Source organism: Triturus cristatus, chromosome 1_1 (assembly GCF_964204655.1).
Source record: "Triturus cristatus chromosome 1_1, aTriCri1.1, whole genome shotgun sequence".
In the NCBI taxonomy this organism is placed as follows: Eukaryota; Metazoa; Chordata; class Amphibia; order Caudata; family Salamandridae; genus Triturus; species Triturus cristatus.
In genome coordinates this window covers 45788126-45813045 of record NC_140579.1, presented here as the reverse complement: position 1 = coordinate 45813045, position 24920 = coordinate 45788126, and the positions used below count along the sequence as shown (strand labels likewise).

General features: G+C 48.4%; 1 pseudogene across 1 annotated transcript in view; it reads right to left on the bottom strand.

Annotated features, from left to right (window-relative positions):
- Positions 1-12326: 12326 nt before the first annotated feature.
- Positions 12327-24920, bottom strand: part of LOC146869325 (E3 ubiquitin-protein ligase TRIM39-like) — a 128497-nt pseudogene continuing 115903 nt past the window's right edge. Inside the window, exon 6 of the transcript XR_014980063.1 lies at positions 12327-14751. The product of XR_014980063.1 is annotated as an E3 ubiquitin-protein ligase TRIM39-like (transcript). The remainder of the gene's footprint in view (positions 14752-24920) is intronic.

Sequence of the window (24920 nt, the reverse complement as noted above, 5' to 3'; positions counted from 1 at the left end):
AATGAAATCCACACCGCGCAGGCAACCTTCTTCGAAAATAAAATCAATACAGCTACCTCTAAACCAAAGGAAATATATCAAATCGTGAAAACCCTCCTTAAGCTGCCAGACAAACCCCTTAACCCCCTTAATGTACAAACTCGCTGTAATAACCTGGCTGAGTTTTTTTTCCAAAAGATACAAACCATCTACACCTCATTCCCCCACATCCAACCCCCCTTCCCACCCACCAAGCTGCGTGAGCTGGGACTTTGTACCCCAGTAACACTCAGGAACCTTCCACATCTTGATTCCACCTCGCTAGAAATCATCATGCGTCAGGTGAAATCCGGCTCTCCCAACGACCCAGCACCTACATACAATTTGCTGACAGTAACCAACCACATCCTACCTACCATCCTCAACCTGCTTAATGCCTCGTTGTCCACCGGGACTGTCCCGCCCCCCTGGAAGCAGGCCATGGTGAAAGCTCTCCTTAAAAAATCCAACCTGGACCCAGACAACCCAGTGAACTACCGGCCAATCTCCTTACTACCATGGCTAAGTAAGATCCTCGATAAACACATTAACAACGCTCTGGTTGAATTTGTAGAAAATAATCATCTACTCGACCCCTCCCAGACGGGATTCCGTCCCATGCATGGGACCGAGACCGCCCTCATTGCAATTACAGAAGAGGCAAGGAAGATCATGGATCAAGGAGGATCTGCCGTCATCATCCTCCTTGACCTAAGTGCTGCCTTTGACACGGTAAATCACACCATCTTACTGCTAAGACTCGCGAACCTAGGAATCTCCGAGAACGCCTTGGCCTGGCTCAAATCTTTCCTGTCAGATCATTCATTTAGGGTCTTCGAGGGCGAAACCATCTCCCCTAGTAAGCCTCTCGGGTGCGGAGTGCCGCAGGGCTCTTCCTTGAGCCCTACGCTCTTTAACATATACATGAGCCCCCTAGCTGAGATTGTCCGTCCTTTTGGAATAAAAATAATCACCTATGCAGACGACACTCAGCTAGTGGTGGCCCTTAACCAACTACACACCGCACCCAACCATCTGAGGGACTGTATGGAAGCAGTATACTCATGGATGACATCGTCTTGTCTCAAATTGAATGGAGACAAGACCGAGCTGATGCTCCTAGGTAACGCCCCCAATCCTACCATCGATCATCTATGGCCCACCTGCCTCGGATCTGCCCCCACAACCAAGGATTCAATCAAGAGCTTAGGCATCTGGCTGGACAAATCTCTTAATTTTAATTGCCAAGCAGCCATAATTTCAGCAACGTGTTTTGGTTTGCTCAGGCTCATTCGGAAAATCCTTCCTCTCTTACCCTTCCAGGCAAGACAAACCTTGATCCAAGGTCTAATTTTGTCGCGCCTCGACTTTGGGAATGCCCTTTACCTGGGGGCCCCTCAGGCCACCTTACACAAGCTCCAGGTCATCCAAAATTGTGCAGCCCGAACTCTCCTCCAGATCCCTCATCGACTCTCCACCAAATCCGGACTGAAGAATTTTCATTGGCTACCAGTAAGGCAAAGAATTGAATTTAAGAGCCTATGCATCATCCATCGAGCCTTTTGGAAAACCGGCGCTCTCATTAATCAATCACTGGCTATCCCCTACATACCAAACAGACATCTCAGATCAATCTCCTCTTTCCTCATCACTATCCCCAGGATCAAAAGAGTCAGATGTGGGGCCGCTCAATCTCCTCCAACTCGACCAAACTATGGAACGCCCTCCCCCTTCATCTCCGATCAGAGCCCAATCTGCTCTCTTTCCGTAAACAGCTAAAAACCCTGCTCTTTAATAAATCTGATTAAGTGTCTCAATTTTCACCCACATGCCTGTCCGTTAGCGCTGGGACGCCTCAGGGTAGCCATCGCGCTCAATAAATCCTCTTTTCATTTCATTTCATCTACGCATCTCTCTATGCTGTACACCTAATCTTCTCTGTTGTCCACCTCCCCCCTGTACAGTCAGCTCATCCATTCCTAATGTCTGTCAGGATGGGGCTGAATGCTACAATCACGCCGCGCAGTTCGTTAGGACTGCATCGAGTTTGGGTTAAGCCCTCCCTCTGCAATTTATGGACAAGTATTTAGAGCTTTAGATTTCGTTCAAAGATGGCCGCCGAGTTTTCCTGACTAGCCCATTGCGTTTGAAGTCTCGCGGGATCACGAGACTTCGTCTCCTCACGAAGCGCGTCTTGCTGCGCACTTCAATTTAACCATAGTCGTGTGAGGGAGCATTAGTTCACGCTCCTCACAAAAGAACTCCTGGCACTAGGAAATTCATTTGTCTCCGCAGGACTGTTGTCAGCGGATGGAGACGCATCTCAGAGAGAATTGTAGACTTAAAGTCTGAGAGAGAAATAACCTTAGTCAGTTGGAGAATTGAACCAGAGTCGCGGAAGTAAGGAGAAGTGGTATCAGAGTTCCAGAGTAACTTCAGAATATCCAGGGTCTCTCGTCCTCCGGTAGGCTTACCGTTGAGTAAGGAGTCCGCCTGGAGACCGGCAGCAGATACGGTGAGAGTGTTCACTCAGTTATCTCAAGTAGCAGATTCAGAGAGACTGGTGTCCAGTTCATTCTCCATTCAGCAGAACTTTGCTTCGTCTCAAGCTCTGTCTCCCCTTACCGCCCTATGCGCTTTTCCTTGAACTTTCCCTTCCTCCTGACTATCCTTCCCTGTCCCTTTTTGCGCGTTACCTTGAGAGCAAGGGAGACTTGAGACTTCACTGCAACCATCCTTCCAAGCAGCAAAGACTTGTAGTAGAAGTAAGAACTACAGGTTCTCAGAACTACGGTTACGAATTGTCATATCTGCTAAGAACATAGACTGGTAAGAAAGAGTAGAAGAGTAATGTTATGGTGGAATCTTGAAGGAAGTAAGTGGAGAGTAACCCAGGGTTTTTCTATGCATATACAGGTTATAGAAAGCCGTAACCAGAACAACATCGAACAATATAAAGAGAGGCAATACTCAAGCAAAAGATCTGGTAGGAGAAAAGCTCAGATAGAGAGAGAGAGAGAGCGAGTGAACAAGATCTGTTAAGTAGGTTAGAAAGGGTACTGAATGGCATTCTGTCTCCTTCTGTGCATTAGGTCTCCCAGAAATCCCGCTGAAGATTGAGGAGGGAGCCAGGCCAGCTCGAGTGTCTCTTTCTCTGTCCAACTCCCCTTTCCCCCTGCCTGGAGCAGCTGAATTAATGCAGTGAGCTCTGGGAGGAGGGCATTGGGAACTTATCTTCATTCTGCCTCCGTGGAGAGTTCCGTTTGGCCTTCTTGACAGATTGAAGTGCCCACGAGTTTCCTTCACCTGGGCAGAATGGCGGAGGGTTTCAGTTTAAAGGCCTTAGGGGATATGTTGGAGGGTATTCAGAGGGAATTAGGCACCCTAAGTGATGAAAATAAGAGTTTAAGGCAGGAGGTTATGGCTTCTAGACAGGAGACACTGTTATTGTCCCAGAGAGTTAGTGAGATATCCTCAGGGGCAACCTCCGCTCAAACCTTTCCTAGTGATGCACAAACAAAACAAGACCCACGCACTGTAGCTCAGGTTGTACACTCTGTGTCCCCCATCATTCCTTTGGCCCCCCCCGAAAGATATTGTGGAGACCCTCAGAAGGCGCAGCTCTTTCTCACCCAATGTTCCTTACATTTTATGTGTCGTGCCAATTTATTCCCAGATGCTCAATCACGAGTGGCTTTTATTTTGTCCTATTTGGGAGGGGATGCTGCAAATTGGGCCATGCCATTAGTATCTCGGGACGATCCTTTTTTATATAATTTAGAACAGTTCAAGACAGAATTCCTCAGAATCTTTGACAGGCGCCGAGTATCTCAGGCTACAGACAATGAACTTTTAGAACTGCGTCAAGGTAATAAGGATCTTATCTCTTACTTAACTCAGTTTAATAAACTATTGGTGGAGACCAATTGGCCAGAGGAGAAGAGATCAGCTCTGTTTTATCGAGGCCTACGTGATGACATCAAAGATACCTTAGCACAGATTCCAAAGCGACCTATTGAATTCTCGGAGCTGGTGGATTTAGTTCTAGAAATCGATTTCGGCAGCGCAGAGAGAAGAGGAGAAAGGAAGACGAAGGACTTTCGCTGGAATTATCCACGCTTTGATCGAATGAAGACAGAACCCAGCAAGTCTACTGGTGGAACGGTAGAAAGTGAGCCAATGCAGATTGGGTCTGTTCGAGGCCCTTTGAGTAAGGAAGAGAAGGATCAAAGGAGACTGAAGAAACTATGCATGTATTGTGGGGGATCTGGGCATTTTGTGAGAGAGTGTCCAAAGAGGCCGAAGACCCCAAATCCGGTAAACTCCCAAAACCATCTGTAGGCGGAGTCGCTCAGATGGCGAAGGAGAAAAATCAGACTCCAAGAGATCACCAAATTTCGAACACCCTTCAGACTCGGGCACCACATTTAACCTTACAGATGAAATTAAGATTTAGGAGGCAAGAGCGGCCAGGAGTGGCAATAATGATCGATTCAGGTGCCACTGGCAATTTCTGCGATATAAAATTTGCCAAGAAGATGGGAATCCTGGCAATGCGTAAGGAGCAGAAGGAATCAGTCCGGGCTGTTGATGGTACTAACCTCTCGTCAGGTCCGATCACTCATCAAACCGAAGTGGTGGAATTGATTCAGTCCAATGGTCATAGTGAGGCTTTACAGTTCAATTTGATTGATGCCCCGCAATTTCAGATAATTTTGGGACTTCCTTGGCTGACCCTGCATAATCCTACCATCGATTGGGAAGATCGAACCATCGAGATGGATTCCGCCTATTGTGCTGACCATTGCTTTTCTTCAGTGAGCGAACCTTCCGAACCATCTTTGGCCACCTTGCTGTCTTTTAGTGGAGAGTCTATTGGAGTAATAAATACCTTGGAAATTCCAGCAGAGTATCAAGAATTCCAAGAAGTCTTCAGTGAACAGGAGGCCGAGAAACTCCCTCCACATCGTTCCTACGACTGCACCATCGATCTGGAACCTGGGGCTGCATTACCTTGCAGTAGGGTTTATGCGTTAACGGAAGCGGAGAACGGCTATCTGAAAGAATACCTAGATCGTTACCTGGCTAACGGATTTATCTGACCATCTCAGTCCCCAGTGTCTTCGCCACTATTTTTTATTCCAAAGAACGAGGGGTCTCTGAGAACTTGCATCGATTATCGTGCGATCAATCGGGTAACGGTCAAGAACCGTTACCCTTTGCCTCTGATTTCTGTCCTCCTAGATCAGATAAAGGACGCTCAAATCTTCACAAAATTGGATCTTCGAGGGGCCTATCATCTCATCCGCATGAAAGAAGGCCATGAATGGAAGACTGCTTTTAGGACGAAGTACGGACTATTTGAGTATCAAGTCATGCCTTTTGGCTTGTGTAACGCTCCAGCAGCCTTCCAGCATTTCATCAACGATATTATGGGAGATTTGGTGGATCGGATCGCAGTGATCTATTTGGATGACATCTTAATATACTCCGCTGACCCAAGAGAACATTCAAATCATGTAAAGGCTGTCTTGGAGAGATTGCGCAAGCATCAACTTTTTGTAAAACTGGAGAAATGCGCCTTCAATGTGCGAACTGTGGAATTCCTAGGTTTCGTGTTATCTCCAGGAGGAATCACCATGGAAGCAAAGAAGGTGCAAGCGGTGGTAGACTGGCCGTCACCAAAGGATGTGAGAGAGATTCAGAGATTCTTAGGATTCGCTAATTTCTATCGGCGATTCATCCAGGGATTCTCGCAGAAGATCATTCCAATTACCAGACTGCTGAAGAAGGGAGTGAAGTTCCACTGGACAGTGGAGGCAGAACATACTTTCGAGTTTCTCAAGACGAGTTTCACCTCTGCTCCCATCCTGCTTCATGCAGACCCTACAGAACCTTTCTTTGTGGAAGCTGATGCTTCTGATCAAGCAATTGGTGGAATTTTGTCTCAACGACACAAGTCAACTGGGCAACTACATCCAGTGGCCTATCATTCTCGGAAATTGAATTCAGCTTAAGTAAACTACACCATCGCTGAAAAGGAGCTGCTGGCTGTGAAAGACGCCTTTGTCGAATGGAGACATCATTTGTTAGGGGCCAGACACACCGTTACAGTGTTTACCGACCACAAAAATCTTCAATTTCTAAAATCTGCAAGAACGTTAACTCCCCGTCAACTACGATGGTCTCTATACTTCGCAGCTTTTGACTTTGTGATAACTTATCGACCAGGAAACAAGAATGGGAAGGTGGATGCCCTGACCCGTATTCAAACCGAAGACACCGAACATTCAGTGACTCCGCAACCCATAATTCCTGAATCCAAGATTGTGTGTTCCATTTCTGAGGCCCATTATCAAGAAGCAATCCGAAAGCTAATGTCTGAAGCAGAGATGGCCGAGTGGGCCAGTCAAGAAGAAGGTCGGCAAGTAATCAATTCCTTGCCTTATCAAGACGGGGCCCTATACCTTCCTACTAAGGAGATCCAAGAACAAGTTTTGAAAGACTGCCATGATCAGCCGTTGGCTGGTCACAAGGGAGCAATGAAGACCATTGATCTGGTTCAGAGATACTTCTGATGGCCTAATATGACTTCTCAAATAAAGAAATATGTAGAGTCTTGTGAGATCTGTGCCCGGGGAAAAGCTAGTAGGCACGCTCCACAGGGGTTGTTACAGTCTTTGCCCACACCACCGCATCCTTGGCACACTGTCACATTAGACTTAATAGTAGACCTTCCACTGAGTAAGGGTTACAACACCATCTTAGTAATAGTAGACACCTTCACCAAGATGAGCCACTTCATTCCAGTCAAAGGGATCCCTTCAGCTTCTGAATTAGCCCGTCTTTTCAGGCAAAACATTGTAAGGGTCCATGGAGTTCCCAAGATAGTGATTTCAGACCGGGGACCCCAATTTGTGTCACACTTTTGGAAAGCGTTCATGAAGGGAATGGGAGTGGAGGTCAGACTATCTACTAGCTATCACCCTGAGACCGATGGTCAGACCGAGCGAGTGAACCAAGAGCTTGAACAGTACTTGAGCCTGTTTCTCTTAGATCAGGGAGGTGACTGGCCAGATTTATTATGGATGGCTGAATTTGCGCATAACAATGCCAAACACGCTTCCACAGGTTATTCTCCCTTCTACCTAAACTCTGGGCTGCATCCTAATCCCTTTAGTAACCAGGGAGATTTTGGAGTTCCAGCAGTCAGTGATTTATTCACAGATCTGAGTAGGGCTCGTAAATCTGCAGAATCCAACTTACACCAGGCTAAGGCAGGCTACAAGAAACAGGCCGACAAACACAGGAGGAAGACACAGCAGTATCAAGTTGGAGATTCAGTATGGTTGTCTTCAAAGCATCTTAGGTTAAAGGGAAATAGGAAGTTCCAACCTCGCTTCATAGGTCCCTTTGTCATCGAACAAATTCAGGGTCCGGTCAATGTCAAATTAAAATTACCTGCTCAGTTAGGAATTCATCCAGTGTTTCATGTATCCCTTCTAAAGAAGACAGCTCCTAACCTCAGACTAAACAAACCTCCCCCCCCAGTGATGTTTGACAAACATTTAGAATATGAAGTAAAGGGAGTGCTAGATTCCAAGAGAAGCAAAGGAACCCTACACTATTTAGTGGATTGGAAGGGGTTTGGTCCTGAGGAGAGATCATGGGAACCCGCAAAGAATGTACATGCTCCTAGACTAATTAGACGATTTCATGCACAACATCCCCTGAAACCTAGACCGATGGATCGGTCTTTGAGAGGGGGTACTGTCAGGATGGGGCTGAATGCTACAATCACGCCGCGCAGTTCGTTAGGACTGCATCGAGTTTGGGTTAAGCCCTCCCTCTGCAATTTATGGACAAGTATTTAGAGCTTTAGATTTCGTTCAAAGATGGCCGCCGAGTTTTCCTGACTAGCCCATTGCGTTTGAAGTCTCGCGGGATCACGAGACTTCGTCTCCTCACGAAGCGCGTCTTGCTGCGCACTTCAATTTAACCATAGTCGTGTGAGGGAGCATTAGTTCACGCTCCTCACAAAAGAACTCCTGGCACTAGGAAATTCATTTGTCTCCGCAGGACTGTTGTCAGCGGATGGAGACGCATCTCAGAGAGAATTGTAGACTTAAAGTCTGAGAGAGAAATAACCTTAGTCAGTTGGAGAATTGAACCAGAGTCGCGGAAGTAAGGAGAAGTGGTATCAGAGTTCCAGAGTAACTTCAGAATATCCAGGGTCTCTCGTCCTCCGGTAGGCTTACCGTTGAGTAAGGAGTCCGCCTGGAGACCGGCAGCAGATACGGTGAGAGTGTTCACTCAGTTATCTCAAGTAGCAGATTCAGAGAGACTGGTGTCCAGTTCATTCTCCATTCAGCAGAACTTTGCTTCGTCTCAAGCTCTGTCTCCCCTTACCGCCCTATGCGCTTTTCCTTGAACTTTCCCTTCCTCCTGACTATCCTTCCCTGTCCCTTTTTGCGCGTTACCTTGAGAGCAAGGGAGACTTGAGACTTCACTGCAACCATCCTTCCAAGCAGCAAAGACTTGTAGTAGAAGTAAGAACTACAGGTTCTCAGAACTACGGTTACGAATTGTCATATCTGCTAAGAACATAGACTGGTAAGAAAGAGTAGAAGAGTAATGTTATGGTGGAATCTTGAAGGAAGTAAGTGGAGAGTAACCCAGGGTTTTTCTGTGCATATACAGGTTATAGAAAGCCGTAACCAGAACAACATCGAACAATATAAAGAGAGGCAATACTCAAGCAAAAGATCTGGTAGGAGAAAAGCTCAGATAGAGAGAGAGAGAGAGCGAGTGAACAAGATCTGTTAAGTAGGTTAGAAAGGGTACTGAATGGCATTCTGTCTCCTTCTGTGCATTAGGTCTCCCAGAAATCCCGCTGAAGATTGAGGAGGGAGCCAGGCCAGCTCGAGTGTCTCTTTCTCTGTCCAACTCCCCTTTCCCCCTGCCTGGAGCAGCTGAATTAATGCAGTGAGCTCTGGGAGGAGGGCATTGGGAACTTATCTTCATTCTGCCTCTGTGGAGAGTTCCGTTTGGCCTTCTTGACAATGTCCACCTATCCTACCCAATAGTCCATTCACCTCTCTCTACTGTCCATCCTTTCCTCTCTGCTGTCTTCAAACCTCTCTACTTTCCACCCATATCTTTAAAACATCCACCAGTTCCTCTCTGGCATCCACCCATTCCACTCTACGGCCCCAAACCTCTCTCCAAGTCTACCCATCTCTCTATGCTGTCCACCTATTCCTCTCTGGCGGCCACCCGTACCATTTTGCTGCCCCAAACCCCTCTTCTGTTTGGCTGTTGAACTAGGACACAGAGTGACAGTCAGATAATGGTTTATGGAGAGATACAAAAACATGCAGCCAAAAACGTCGAATGCAAATAACGATAACTTGAAAACGCACTGTGCTGACCGTTTGGTTAGCTTTTGGATACTACATTTATTATCTTTTATCGCTGGTAGATATAGACCTTCCCGGCACCATAATGTATTCGATCATCGTGATTCTAACAAATACTTCAGTTTCCCAGCACTTGCAGTGTAGCAAACTTCAGAGAATGAGGATGGCTCAGCCGACAGTGCAGTAATGGGGGATTTAGCAGATGGGTTTAGTATGTAGTGGAAAAAACAGATGTCTTTATGGCAAAGCAGAGCAATATACAAGACTTTATCTCCAACTTTCTTTAATTGGAGGATGAATGGGGGAGCTGTGTGGTAGTAGGCTGCTGCAGAGATTGAACACACACCTTAGACTTATCTGTGAATGTTTATCGTGCATAACTTCTATTAATGTCTATTGATAGTGTCCACTGCCCAGCACTGAAAGAGGCTAGAGATGCATATTTGCTTCCTTTAATATGAACATTTACGTTGGACTCTCCTAAGGATTTGATGGACTTGCTGCAAAATCCACCAAATAAATTTGTGTGTTTTGTAGTGTGCACATTTAAAAAATGTTTTTCACCTGTTTATTGAATGGATGTACTATTATTTGGACTTATGAATGATGAGGAACGTGTTATATATTTTTATTACCAATCTTTTTAATAGGCTGATTGTAGACCGCGGGGTATGTCAAAATCAATTAAAAAATAAACTTGAAACTTCATTGTGACAAGCAGAGGAAACCTGCGGTGGATTTCCAAACTTCATTGTGACAAGCAGAGGAAACCTGAGATGGATTTCCAAACTTCATTGTGACAAGCAGAGGAAACCTGAGATGGATTTCCAAACTTCATTGTGACAAGCAGAGGAAACCTGAGATGGATTTCCAAACTTCATTGTGACAAGCAGAGGAAACCTGCGGTGGATTTCCAAACTTCATTGTGACAAGCAGAGGAAACCTGAGATGGATTTCCAAACTTCATTGTGACAAGCAGAGGAAACCTGAGATGGATTTCTAAACTTCATTGTGACAAGCAGAGGAAACCTGAGATGGATTTCCAAACTTCATTGTGACCAGCAGAGGAAACCTGAGATGGATTTCCAAACTTCATTGTGACAAGCAGAGGAAACCTGAGATGGATTTCCAAACTTCATTGTGACCAGCAGAGGAAACCTGAGATGGATTTCCAAACTTCATTGTGACCAGCAGAGGAAACCTGAGATGGATTTCCAAACTTCATTGTGACAAGCAGAGGAAACCTGAGATGGATTTCCAAACTTCATTGTGACCAGCATAGGAAACCTGAGATGGATTTCCAAACTTCATTGTGACCAGCAGAGGAAACCTGAGATGGATTTCCAAACTTCATTGTGACAAGCAGAGGAAACCTGAGATGGATTTCCAAACTTCATTGTGACAAGCAGAGGAAACCTGAGATGGATTTCCAAACATCATTGTGACAAGCAGAGGAAACCTGAGATGGATTTCCAAACTTCATTGTGACAAGCAGAGGAAACCTGAGATGGATTTCCAAACTTCATTGTGACCAGCAGAGGAAACCTGAGATGGATTTCCAAACTTCATTGTGACCAGCAGAGGAAACCTGAGATGGATTTCCAAACTTCATTGTGACAAGCAGAGGAAACCTGAGATGGATTTCCAAACTTCATTGTGACCAGCAGAGGAAACCTGAGATGGATTTCCAAACTTCATTGTGACAAGCAGAGGAAACCTGAGATGGATTTCCAAACTTCATTGTGACAAGCAGAGGAAACCTGAGATGGATTTCCAAACTTCATTGTGACAAGCAGAGGAAACCTGCGGTGGATTTCCAAACTTCATTGTGACAAGCAGAGGAAACCTGCGGTGGATTAGTGCGAGTGGAGGAGCTCTGCTAGTTGAAAGTTTCCTTAGGGGAAAAAAAGGGCACTACAGGGACAGGGATGCTGGTCTTGGGTGAGCTGGAGGAACAAGAAGAGAGCAGCAAGGGGGAGCTTTATGGGTCCTCCTAAGTGTACCATTTGATTGGTAGGAAAAGGCTTGAGGGACGTATCAGGTGGCGTATTGTGTTTTCTTTACATTGGTGTAAGTGTTTAGTTGAGGAGGAGTGGCAAGGGAAGTGGTGCTGGCTGTGTGTGTACTCGGGTTAGGAGTTGGGCTACTGTGTTGCTTCTTTGTGTGATGCTCTCTGTAAGGCTCAACCAAGTCTGTGTACGAGCAGAAGGTGGAGACAGTTTTGGAACTCCATGCATATCACGCAGTTTGTGCTTACTTTCCCTCCATGTTAAAGAACAGTAGATGTTTCAGCACCCAGGCTGCATAGCTAAATACATACAAGGTCCCAAAGGCGAGACTGATTGCATTGCAAATGCTTGTTTTTGTTGTCCTCTCCTTTCCACCCCTCCCCTGCCCCACCACTCTCTTCTGAGCTCCTTTGTGTGTCTGTCTTAATACCCTTCCTTTCAGTGGTTCATTTAGGCATTTGTCTCTCCTTTTGGTGGGTGGTTTCAGTCGCTGGTGACTGGCCCTGTTACAAGTGTTATTCCCCCTCTGTCTATTTTGGTGCGTTTTGCACTTCTTTTTCTTTTCTCGTTTCTGATTGCTTTGGGAATGAAAGGCCCTCAGTCAACTATGGTATGTGTTTGTTTCGGTACCCCTTGCAGGAGCCCCTCACCGCATCCTATTTTACACGGTAGGCACGGGGAAAACCAACAGCGAGCGATGCTATTAACATTCAATATTTATTTGTTTTCTCATTTAAAAGTGCTTACTTATTTCCTAACTAACTGACTTTGTCCCAACCATACAACATTACATAAGTCACTGCATCACACCTTCTAAGCTCAACCGTACAATACACTGTTCCCACACTAACAGTAAACGTAAGAGTTACAGACAGTTTCGTTGTTTTCAATTGATGTTTTACTATTATAAACATGTTAGATTGGCCCATGGGGCCATGCATATTACATTTACCCTTATTGCCCTTTTAATAGTTTGCAGACACACATTATTAATCTAATTACAATTGGTGATTTTTGTTGTAAAGATGCATATACCACCCACATGCACCCCAGCATACTACCAACATGCATCCACACCTAACACACACATTATAACACCCAGGGCCGGACTGGGAACCAAAACCGGCCCTGGCAAAGTGCTTGGGGGTGCCGCCAAGCTCTTTGCCGGGGCCGGTTTTCGGCCGATTTTGTTACAGGGCCGATTTTGCAGCTATGCTGCAAAAACGGCCCTGTAACAAAAACGGCCCCCGGGGGCCCAAAACCGGCCCCCACCTGTGCGGCGCACCGGGGGATTGCCCGGTGCCCGCTACGGCCAGTCCGGGCCTGATAACACCACGCCACTACATTCCACACCATGCCACTGCCCCACGTCACTGCACTAGACATTAAATTTGCAGGACGGAGCACAGCAGCCACACTGATCTACAACATACCTTAAAAACATTGCCAAAGCCAAAAGCTCTGGCTAAACACTTCTAAGGTCCCAAAGGCGAGACCTATTGGCTATGCCAATGCTTGTTTAATTCTGCAGAGACTTTATCATATGTTACATGCGGTTTGGTGCATGATTCACACGGCAAACATTGTCTGCCCTTGTTTAAAAATGTACAAGGAAAAGAGATACATAGTTTCACGTGAGGCTTCTGGTTGTCTTGGCGACGTGGGAGGGTTGTTGTGAAGAAAGTTCTTTGGAATGTTGGTGTTGGAAGATTCTTTGGAATGTTGGTGTTTGAAGATTCTTTGAAATGTTGGTGTTTGAACTGTAGATGACAGTTAAGGGGGGCGGGGCTCTGCACATCTCATTACGTTAATAAATCTACATTAAAGAAACCTCCTTTTCCAGTCACGGGAGCATTGCATTATTCAAAAGCGTCTCTGCTTGTGCTACTGGTCACATTGTTATGACTGCTGGAGGGGGTGAGAGGGAAGGATGAGGGTCTGAAGCTCCCTGCAGCTCTCACACCAGCCTCCGCTCCGCTCCTCCCCTGTAGGGGGGGGGGGGGTGAGAGGGAAGGATGAGGGTCTGAAGCTCCCTGCAGCTCTCACACCAGCGCTCCTCCCCTGTTGGGAGGTACGAGGGAAGGATGAGGGAAGGATAAGGGGCTGAAGCTCCCTGCAGCTGTCACTCCAGCCTCAGCTCCGCTCCTCCCCTGTAGGGATGGGAGGGAAGGATGAGGGTCTGAAGCTCCCTGCAGCTCTCACACCAGTGCTCCTCCATCTGTAGGGAGGGGTGGGAGGGAAGGATGAGGGTCTGAAGCTTCCTGCAGCTCTCGCACCAGCCTCAGCTCCGCTCCTGCCCTGAAGGGGGTGGGAGGGAAGGATGAGAGTCTGAAGCTCCCTGCAGCTCTCACACCAGTGCTCCTCCATCTGTAGGGAGGGAAGGATGAGGGTCTGAAGCTTCCTGCAGCTCTCGCACCAGCCTCAGCTCCGCTCCTCCCCTGTAGGGATGGGAGGGAAGGATGAGGGTCTGAAGCTCCCTGCAGCTCTCACACCAGTGCTCCTCCATCTGTAGGGAGGGGTGGGAGGGAAGGATGAGGGTCTGAAGCTTCCTGCAGCTCTCGCACCAGCCTCAGCTCCGCTCCTGCCCTGTTGGGGGGTACGAGGGAAGGATGAGGGGCTGAAGCTCCCTGCAGCTCTCACTCCAGCCTCAGCTCTGCTCCTCCCCTGTAGGGATGGGAGGGAAGGATGAGGGTCTGAAGCTCCCTGCAGCTCTCACACCAGCCTCAGCTCCGCTCCTCCCCTGTAGGGGGGTGGGAGGGGAAGGATGAGGGGCTGAAGCTTCCTGCAGCTCTCACACCAGCCTCATCTCCGCTCCATAGAGACGGAAGAACGGGAAGAGCCTCTTTGTGAAGGGGGCCTGCGAGAAGGTGTAGAGAAGCTCCATGGAGTCAGCATTGTACAGGGACAGTCGTCCCCCCTCGTAGTTCAGATACACCCCCAGCTTCAGGGGCTTCTCACGAGGGGACAGAGGGGTCTGAGGGGAGGTGAGAGCAGAGTACTGACCCTTCTCCCCCTGAACAGCCCATACTCCCCCCTCAGGTGACCATTTGATCCTTCCCTTCCTGTTCACAGACTCCGCTGCAACCCCCACATGCCACCGCCCCCCCCCTCCTGCAGCAGCTGCACCTCCCAGTAATGTCTGCCGGAGGTGAACCCCTCGCTCCCCAGCACACAGTTGTAGTTGTAGGAGAATCTCTTGGGGGTGGCCGGCAGGGGCTGTGCTGTGTCTGCGACTCTCACTCGTCTCCCCCCCTCAGACAGGAGAAGCAGTCGATGAGCTGTGTCAGGATCCAGAGTCACCATCACTGCAGAGAAGAGATTCAGAATTAGAGATTTAATGACACAAATAAAGGCTGTTATTACTGCTTCTGTGTTACGAATGATTAGTTTACATCACATCTGGAAGGAGCACATGGCGCTAGAGAGCGCACGGCACTAGACCGCTCACTACACTAAAGCACGCAGCCTTAGACCGCTCACTACACTAAAGCGCGCGGCACTAGAATGCTCACTACACTAAAGCGTGCGGCACTAGACTGCTCACTACACTAAAGCGCACATTCATCTAGAACACACACTACACAGAACAGCACTACATAGAGAGGACAGCAGGTAGGGCACTGTACTAGCTACTCCATGGTATGCTGTACTAGTCAGTTTACTGCACTCGTCAATATACTGCATTAGATTGTACGGAGTGACAGAGCTACTAGAAGGTATACAGTACTAGTCAGTACACTGCATTGGATGGCACAGAGTAACGGAGCTACTCCGCAGTATATAGTACTACTCAGTACAGTGCAATAGCTAGTACAGACTGACAAAACTACTACATTGTACAGAGTAAGAGAAGTACTAGAAGGTATACAGTACTACTCAGTACAGTGCATTAGATAGTACAGAGTAACAGAGTTGCTACAAAGAAAACAGAACTAGTCAGTACCCTGGATTAGATTGTACAGAGTGTGAGAGTTGCTAGAAGTAATACAGTACTAGTCAGTACACTGCATGAGATGACAGAGAGTAACAAAGGGACTGAAGTGTACTGTACTTCTTGGTGCACTCCATTAGAAGGCACAGCGTGACAGAGCTATTAGAAGGTATCTAGTACTAGTCAGTACACTGCATTAGATGGTATAGAATGACAGACCTATTCCAAGGTATATTGTACTAGACAGTACACTGTGTTATATGATAGAGAGTGACAGAGCTACTCCAAGGTATACGGTACAAGGCACTACACTGCATTGGATGGTACAGAGTAAGAGAGCTACTGGAACGCGTACAGTAATAGTCAGTACACTGCATTGTATGACAGAGAGTAACAGAGCTACTGAAGTGTAATGTACTATTCAGTACACTACATTAGAAGGTACGATGTGACAGAGCTACTAGAAGGTATATTGTACCAGTCAGTAAACTGCATTGGATGGTGTCACGTAGGAGAGCTACTAGAATGTATATAGTACTAGTCAGTACACTGCATTAGAGGGTACTGAGTGAAAGAGATACTCCAAGGTGTACTGCACTAGTCAGTACTCTATAATAGATAGTACTGAGTAACAGAGCTACTAGAAGGTATACCGTGCTACTGAGTACACTGCATTAGCTAGTACAGAGTAACAGAGTGGCTACAAGGAAAACAGTACTAGTCAGTACCCTGGATTAGATTGTATAGAGTGAGAGAGCTGCTAGAAGTCATACAGTACTAGTTAGTACACTGCATGAGATGGCACAGAGTAACAGAGCTACTCCAAGTTACACAGTACTGTACACTCCTTAAGATGGTACAGAGTGACAGAGCTACTACAAGGTAAACAGTACCAGTCAGTACACTGCATTAGATGGTGCAGAGTAGGAGAGCTACTAGAAGGTACACAGTACTAGTCAATACATTGCATTAGTTAGTACTGAGAGACAGAGGTACTGGAACTTATACTGTACTAGTCAGTACACCGCATTAGATGGTACAAAGTGACAGAGCTACTCCAAGGTATACTGTACTAGTCAGTACAAAGGATTGGACGGTGTTGAGTAGAAGAGCTACCAGAAGGTATACAGTACTAGTCAGTACACTGCATTAGATGGTACTGAGTGACAGAGCTACTAGAACATAAACTGCACTAGTCAGTACACTGCATTGGATGGTACAGAGTAAGAGAGCCACTTGAAGGAATACTGTACTAGTCAGTACACTGTATTTGATGTTACAGAGAAACAGGGCCACTCCAATAAATGCTGTACTTGTCAGTACACAGCATTAGATAGTACAAAGTAACAGAGTCACTCCAAGGCATACTGTACTGGTCAATCAATCAATCAGGGGAATTGTAAGCGCAATATTCACCTGTGAGGGTCTCAAGGTGCGGGGTGGAGGGGGTGAGCAGCTCCGTTCAGTCGAAGAGCCAGATCTTGAGTGTCTTCCTTGAAGCTGTTCAGGATGGGGGTGCGCCAGATGTAGATCGGGAGCTCGTTCCAGGTCTTGGCTGCGATGTAGGAGATGTTCTGGCTCGGCAGATGCATGGGGTTTCGGCAAGGGCGGCAGATCGGTGGTTTCTCTTGGGTACGTGGAAGGAGATTCTCTCGTTGATGTATTGGGGTCCGATGTAGTGGAGGCATTTGTAGGCATGGGTGAGTATCTTGAAAGTAACTCTTTTCTCAATGGGGAGGTTCCGCAGGAGTTAGGTGATGTGTTCATGTTGAGGGATGCTGAGGACGAGTCTGGCTGCGGTTTTCTGTATGGTCTGAAGCTTGCGGACCAGAGACTTGTTGATCCCGGCGTAGAGGGTGTTTCCGTAGTCCAGTCTGCTGGTTATAAGTGCGTGGGTGACGGCCTTTCTTGATTTGGGGGGGATCAATTTGAAGGTTTTTCGGACGATGCGTAGGGTTTTGAAGCAACTGGAGGCGACGGCGTTGACCTGACGGTTCATGGAGAGGGAGGAGTAGAGTACGATGCTGAGGTTTCGGGCGCGGTCCATGGGGGTGGGAGGGCTGCCGAGCGCGGTGGGCCACCAGGTGTTGTGCCATGCAGAGGGGGAGGGTCCAAGGACGAGGACCTCTGTCTTCTCCGAGTTCAGCTTTAGGCAGCTGCTGCTCATCCAGGATGCAACGTCCTTCATTCCTTCCTGTAAGCTGAGTATGGTGGTGAAGGAGAGGATGAGCTGGTTGTCGTCGGCGTAGGATACTATGCTGAGTCTATGCTGTCTGACGATGGCGGCGAGGGGGGCCATGTAGATGTTGAAGATCGTGGGGCTGAGCGATGATCCTTGGAGTACTCCGCAGCTGATTTCTGTGGGTTCAGAAAGGAAGGGTGGCAGTCTGATTCTTTGGGTTCTGCTGGTAAGGAATGAGCGGATCCAGTCAGAGACGGTGTCGAACGCTGCCGAGAGGTCGAGTAGGATCAGGGCTGCGGTGTGTCCTTGGTCGAGGAGGGTGCGGATGTTGTCTGTGGCGGCGAGTAGAGCGGTCTCGGTGCTGTAGTTGCTGCGGAATCCGGATTGGGAGGGGTTGAGGATGGAGTTTTCTACGATGAATCACGTTAGTTGTGCATTGACGGTCTTCTGGGTGACTTTGGCTGCAAGGGGGAGGATGGAGATGGGTCGGTAGTTCTTGAGGTCCGTGGGGTCTGCGGAGGGCTTCTTGAGCAGGGGTCTGACTTTTGCGCGTTTCCAGTCGTCGGGGAAGATGCCAGTCTTGAAGGTGGCGTTGATGGTGCATTGTAGTTCTGGAGCAATGGTGGTGGCGGCTCTGTGGTAGATGTGTGGCAAGCAGGGGTCTCTGGGGGACCCCGAGTGGATGCCTTTCATGGTTGAAGTATTGTCTTCAGTCATGCCTGGGGTCCAGGAGGAGATGGTGGGCTGGCTGGCATAGCTGGCCAGTACTCCATATTAGATATTACAGAGGACGGTGTGGATGTCACCTGTGGCGGCTAGTAGAGCGGTCTCGGTGCTGTGGTTGCTGCGGAATACAAATTGGGAGGGGTGGAGGATGGAGTTTTCTCCGATGAATCTCGTTAGTTGTGCATTGACGGTGTCGTGGTCAGGTATAACTGAGTGCCACTAACCTGACAGCCGGATACAGCAGGAACGATGCTAGGTAATCTCCTCCCCTCAGAAGTGACACCTGCGCGCAGCGTATATATATGCGGCACAGATAACACTCCTACCGGGGAAGGGAAAAAAGGGACAAAGGAAACAAAAAATAGATTTGTCGCCTGCACTGCGGACGCACTTGGCGGGAAGGATGAGGTCTTGCTTCAGCTCCTCCCTCTAGTCTCTGAAATGAGAGCACAACATACATTCAGCAAGTTCTACAATCAAGCGTTTCCCAACCTCCTCCCACCTCTTTAGACTATAGCTCACAATGTGTATTTGCAAGGAAGCAGGCGTAGAAACAGGCGAATTCTTAGGATCAATAATGCAGCACTAGACTTAGACAACAGTCTTGAATAAGGAAGTTGCAGGATACTTATCCAATCACGCCAAGCTCGGCAAGTCTGGCACCGACGTTGACTTTCTTCCAGCTGAAATCCAGCGCTATCATAAGCGCACCATGTGAAGAACAGTCCCTCCTGTACCAAGGTTAACAGCACTCTGGCAAAGGGGACGCTGACAACCAGGGGCTCTTGCGGGGGGAGAGCGCGACTCCGTGGCAGTGTCGCGTTGGGAGAGTCTCCGGCAGGGAAGTTCAATTCTCCCAGGGCATTGTCACCGGTATGCCAGTAAAGAATAAAGTGTGGGGACACAGGTTGGAGTTCACCCAACTTCCGTCTGAAGTTTGGGCGGTGGAGGTAGCGGAGTAATGACTGGTGCGGGGAGCATGCGCAGCGCTCTCCTACTGTTCGAAGAGCCTGCTGCGAGTCCCGCCGGGGAGAGAGTGTTTCTCTGCGTCCCGTCGGGTCAAGGGTGCGCGGAGGCCAACCGCCTTCCAGGGACAGTGTGGCGGAATCGGCAGGGTTCAGGTATCGCGGTTCTCCCGCGCGGCGGGAGAGTCTCTGTGGTGCGAAGCAGGTGCGGGTGTTAGCAGGCTTCCGTGCTGCGGTTCCTTCCTTGTTGGCTCGAGGTAAACAGCGTTACGTGAAGCGAAGCTTCACGGCATAGATTCGGAACTTGAGTGTCAAGCACCGCCTTGCGTGGGGGCGGGGCTTATATACTGACGGCTGTGGTTCCCAGTGCACTGTGGGAGTTGTAGTGTACCGGCCCCTCAGTCATACGCATTCACGCCCTTCCTGCTCTACGGCGCCCCCTCTGCTGGGCCATGACAGTACCCCCTCTCAATGTCCGCCGTCTCGGCGGACCTCCTGGCTTAGAGGGATGTTGGTTATGGAAACGTCTCACTAACCCGGGGCAATGTATGTTTTTCTTGGGTTCCCAGGACCTGTCTTCTTGCCCATAACCCTTCCACTCTATGAGATAGTGGATCTGACCTCGTAGGATCTTGGAATCTAGAATAGCCTGCACCTCATATTCATCCTCCCCGTCTACTTCTATAGCTGGAGGCCTATCGGGAAGTCGTGTGCTGGCACGGCAGGGTTTCAGAAGGGACACATGAATTACGGGGTGGATATGCCATGAGGAGGGCAGAGTGAGTTTCATGGCCACAGGATTGATGATTTTGCTGATAGGGTACGGACCTATGTATTTGGGAGCTAGTCTACTATTACCCTTGAGTCTCAGATGTTTAGTGCTCAACCAGACCTTATCACCGACAGTGTATGCGGGTTCAGGTGTCCGTTTTTTATCAGCCTGCGATTTATCTCGTATCCGGGCTTCCTCGAGATGTGCCTTAGCTGTGTCCAACACGATTTTGAGGTGTGCGTGATGTTCTTGAATGGAAGGGAGTCTGGAGATGACGGGATTGACGAAAGGTAACATGTTGGGATGGAAGCCAAAAAGACAAAAGAACGGAGAGCATCCTAAGGAGGAATGGGTGGCATTATTGTATGCAAACTCCGCTGTCCATAGGAGTGTACTCCATTCCTCTGCGTGTATCAAGGTGAAGCATCTGAGATATTGCTCTAAGGTTTGATTGAGCCTTTCTGTTTTCCCATCCGTTTGGGGGTGATAACTAGAAGATAGTCTGGCGTCTACTTTCAGTATGGCACACAGTTCTTTCCAGAATTTGGAAGTGAATTGGGTCCCTCGGTCCGTGATGATGACAGCAGGTATTCCATGTAGTTTAATCACTTGTTGGAGGAAGACGGAGGCCACTTCTGCTGCCGTGGGTAACTTGGGGAGGGCAATGAAGTGCCCCATCTTGGTGAGATGGTCTACAATCACCAGGATGGTATTGTTGTTACAGCTGGGCGGCATTTCCACTATAAAATCCATGGATATGGTGTGCCAAGGAGCCGGGGGCGTGGGAATAGGTCTCAGAAGACCGCTGGGTCTTTGGTGAGATGCCTTGGCCTGGGTGCACACGGCACAGTCTGCCACATAGGTGGCGGTGTCTTGGTGTAATGTCTCCCACCAGAAATAGCGTGACACCGCTTGTTCTGTCTTTTGTCTTCCGACATGACCGGCTAAAACAGTGTCGTGGACCCAGTGTAAGGCTTGTTCTCGTAACGACTTACTGGGAACATACAGTTTATCGTCTTGAAATAGTAGATCATCCATGTCTTTTCTCAGATGAGGCTCTTTCTGGACCCAGGCGGCTCTATCCATAGCCATCACCTGTCTTTTTACTTCGGTAAGGAAGAGCTGGGTAGAGAGAGCAGCCGTGGACATCGTCGGGAATGACGCCTTGTGTAAAATGATAGGAGGCTCTTCTACAGTCTCAGGTACTGAAGGACCCTCGAGCACGGGTCTCGACAAGGCATCTGCCTTTCCATTTTGTGGTCCTGGTCGGTATTTAATGAGGAAATCGAAATCCGCGAAAAACAGGGACCATCGTAGCTGTCGAGGGGTTAAAGCCCTAGCACTCTTCAAAAACAATAGGTTTCTGTGATCCGTATAGATTTCAACGGTGTGCTTAGCCCCTAGCAGATAGTGTCTCCACTCCTCACAGGCGCGTTTTATGGCCAACAGCTCCTTATCAGTGGTGCTGTAATTGATTTCACAGCTTGACAATTTCTTCGAAAAGAAGGCAACGGGGTGAAGTTGCCCGGTGTCCGGATGTCTTTGAGACAGGATTCCTCCTAACGCGTAATAGGACGCGTCTGTTTCCAGTATGAAGGGCAGTTGGGCATCCGGATGTCTCAGAATCGGGGCCCTGGAAAAACATCTTTTTAGGTCTTGGAAGGCTTCTTCTGCTTCAGCTGTCCACTTGAAGGAAGCTCCTTTCTTCAGTAGATAGGTCATGGGTTGGATGCGGGTAGAGAAGTTCTGTATGAACCTTCTATAGAAGTTCGCAAACCCCAAGAAACTCTGTAAGGCCTTAACGCTAGAAGGGGAATTCCACTCTTGGATGGCCTGCGTTTTCTTTGTATCCATACACACCCCATTGGGCCCAATGACATAACCCAAGAATTCCACCTCCTGAGTGTGAAAGAAGCATTTTTCTAGTTTGGCATACAGTGAGGAATTCTGGAGCCTCTCCAATACCGCTGCTACGTGGCGCTTGTGCTCCTCTAATGAAGTTGAGTAGATGAGGATATCATCAATGTAGACGATACAGGATACATCTAAGAGGCCCCTCAATACCTCATCCATGAAGTATTGGAAGGCGGCAGGGGCATTACAAAGACCAAAGGGCATGACTTGGTACTCATATAGGCCAAACTTTGTTCTGAATGCCGTCTTCCATTCATCCCCCTGCCGCACTCTGACCAGATGATACGCTCCTCGGAGGTCCAGTTTCGTAAAGAATTTGGCTCCTTTTAATTGATCCAGAAGTACCGGAATGAGGGGAAGAGGATACCTGTTCTTCTTGGTAATCCTGTTTAGGGCTCTATAGTCTATACAGGCCCGCAATCCTCCTTCACGCTTCGGAATGAAAAATAAAGGAGATGACGCAGGGGAGGAGGAATGTCTGATGAATCCGTTGGCCAGTAACGAATTCAGATATTGCTGTAGATAGGTGGTTTCCGCTTCCGTTAGAGCGTAAATGCGGCTACACGGGATACTGGCCCCTGGTTCCAAGTCAATGACACAATCATAGGCCCTGTGCGGAGGTAGTTTGTTGGCTTCTTGCTCATCGAACACGTCTTGATACTTGTGGTATTCTGGGGGTACTTGTGACGTACAGCCTATATTGGGGGAGCTACTTCCGCTAGCTAGGAATGCTGCAGGGTTGTCTTTCTTTGCCGGTCCTTCCTTTTGACGGAGAGTGCAGTGTTCTTTGCAATACGTTGAATTCAGAGATACTGTGCGTGCGGCCCATTGAATGAGAGGGTCATGGAGAGTTAACCAGGGCATCCCTAATATCAAGGTAAACTGAGGGGCATCGATCAAATCAAATTGAATGTCTTCACGATGATTCCCACCTATGGTCATCGCGAGAGTTTGTGTGTGATACTCCACTGGTCCAGAGGTTAACTCTGTGCCGTCCACGGCTTTTACCATCTCGGGGATAGATTTTTTACAGTTCGAAACCCTGTTTCTTTTGCGTATGTCTGATCCATAAAGTTCCCGGTTGCACCGGAATCAAGTAAGGCGTGAACTGAGACCACTCCGACCTCCGTAGCTGCTAATTCCACGCATACATTCATGTGAGCTACTGCACTTTGGATAGTATTGGCAAGGGCAGGACAGACCTCTCTCTCTCCGGGCCTCAAACAAGGGGTCTGGTTCTTGTCTGAGCTGGCTAGTTTTCCGACGGTTCAAACAGGGTGTCTGTGGTGTTCACTTTTTGTGGGCTTTTTACGTCTTTGTAAGGGGCCCGGGTTCTGGCCTTGCATTCCTTTATGAAATGCCCGGATTTTCCACAATAAAGGCACAGACGTAGCTTCCGCCGTCTCTCCCTTTCTTCTTGATTTAGAGGGCCACGAATACCACTGATTTGCATGGGTTCTACCCCGTCCATAACCGGGGTAGGAGCGGTGCTAATAGGTCGAGGTCGCGGGGTAGTATAACGGGTTTCCAGGCGGGTTTTATCCCCTCGCCGTTCTTGTAAGCGATGATCTAATTGAACTGTGAGATCGATGAGTTCATCACATGAAGTGGGGAGATGCACCACCTGCGCGAGGACATCTTTCAATTCGCCTCGTAACCCCTGATAGTATAAGGATGTGCGCTTCTCCTGAGGCCAATCTGTTTCGGAAACCAGTCTATTAAACGAGGTAATGTAAGTCAATAGTTCTTGATTCCCCTGTTTCAGGGTGATTAGTTCTCGGTCTAGTGAGAGGGCATGGGCCTTCCGATCAAACAATTTGCGCATTTCCTCGCAGAAGGAGTCAAAATCTCTCAGAGCCGGGTCATTTCTTTCTATGAGCGGGAAGGACCAGCTGGCCGCGTCTCCTCCTAGATAGGACATTACAAAGGCGGTTTTGGTCTGGTCATCTGGAAATACAGCAGGTTTGCACATGAAATGGAGTTTGCACTGCCCCATGAAATTACCAAATTTCTTAGGGTCCCCAAAGAAACGTTCAGGGGGGGCTAAAGGCAAGTGTGCGGCCTGAATAACCTGGATGGTAGCCGGGCCTCCTGTACCCCCGTCTGTCTGTGAGGCATGCCCTGCATGGGAACTGCTAGTGTGAGGCGGAGGTAGGGTCCATTGCCTAATGTACTGCGCTCCTCTCTGCGTGCTGGGACCTGGGCGAGATAGCCCCGCAACCTCTCTTCGCATCGTGCTCATCTCACTACGCATTTCTAGCGCATCCCCCCTAAACGCATCTACTTCCATCCTGAGGGCGGTCATGGTCTCTAATACTGACGTGAGGACGGTGTTAGTGTCCATCGTTCGGGCTGTATATATCCGTGGGCTTGACACTCTGTCGTGGTCAGGTATAACTGAGTGCCACTAACCTGACAGCCGGATACAGCAGGAACGATGCTAGGTAATCTCCTCCCCTCAGAAGTGACACCTGCGCGCAGCGTATATATATGCGGCACAGATAACACTCCTACCGGGGAAGGGAAAAAAGGGACAAAGGAAACAAAAAATAGATTTGTCGCCTGCACTGCGGACGCACTTGGCGGGAAGGATGAGGTCTTGCTTCAGCTCCTCCCTCTAGTCTCTGAAATGAGAGCACAACATACATTCAGCAAGTTCTACAATCAAGCGTTTCCCAACCTCCTCCCACCTCTTTAGACTATAGCTCACAATGTGTATTTGCAAGGAAGCAGGCGTAGAAACAGGCGAATTCTTAGGATCAATAATGCAGCACTAGACTTAGACAACAGTCTTGAATAAGGAAGTTGCAGGATACTTATCCAATCACGCCAAGCTCGGCAAGTCTGGCACCGACGTTGACTTTCTTCCAGCTGAAATCCAGCGCTATCATAAGCGCACCATGTGAAGAACAGTCCCTCCTGTACCAAGGTTAACAGCACTCTGGCAAAGGGGACGCTGACAACCAGGGGCTCTTGCGGGGGGA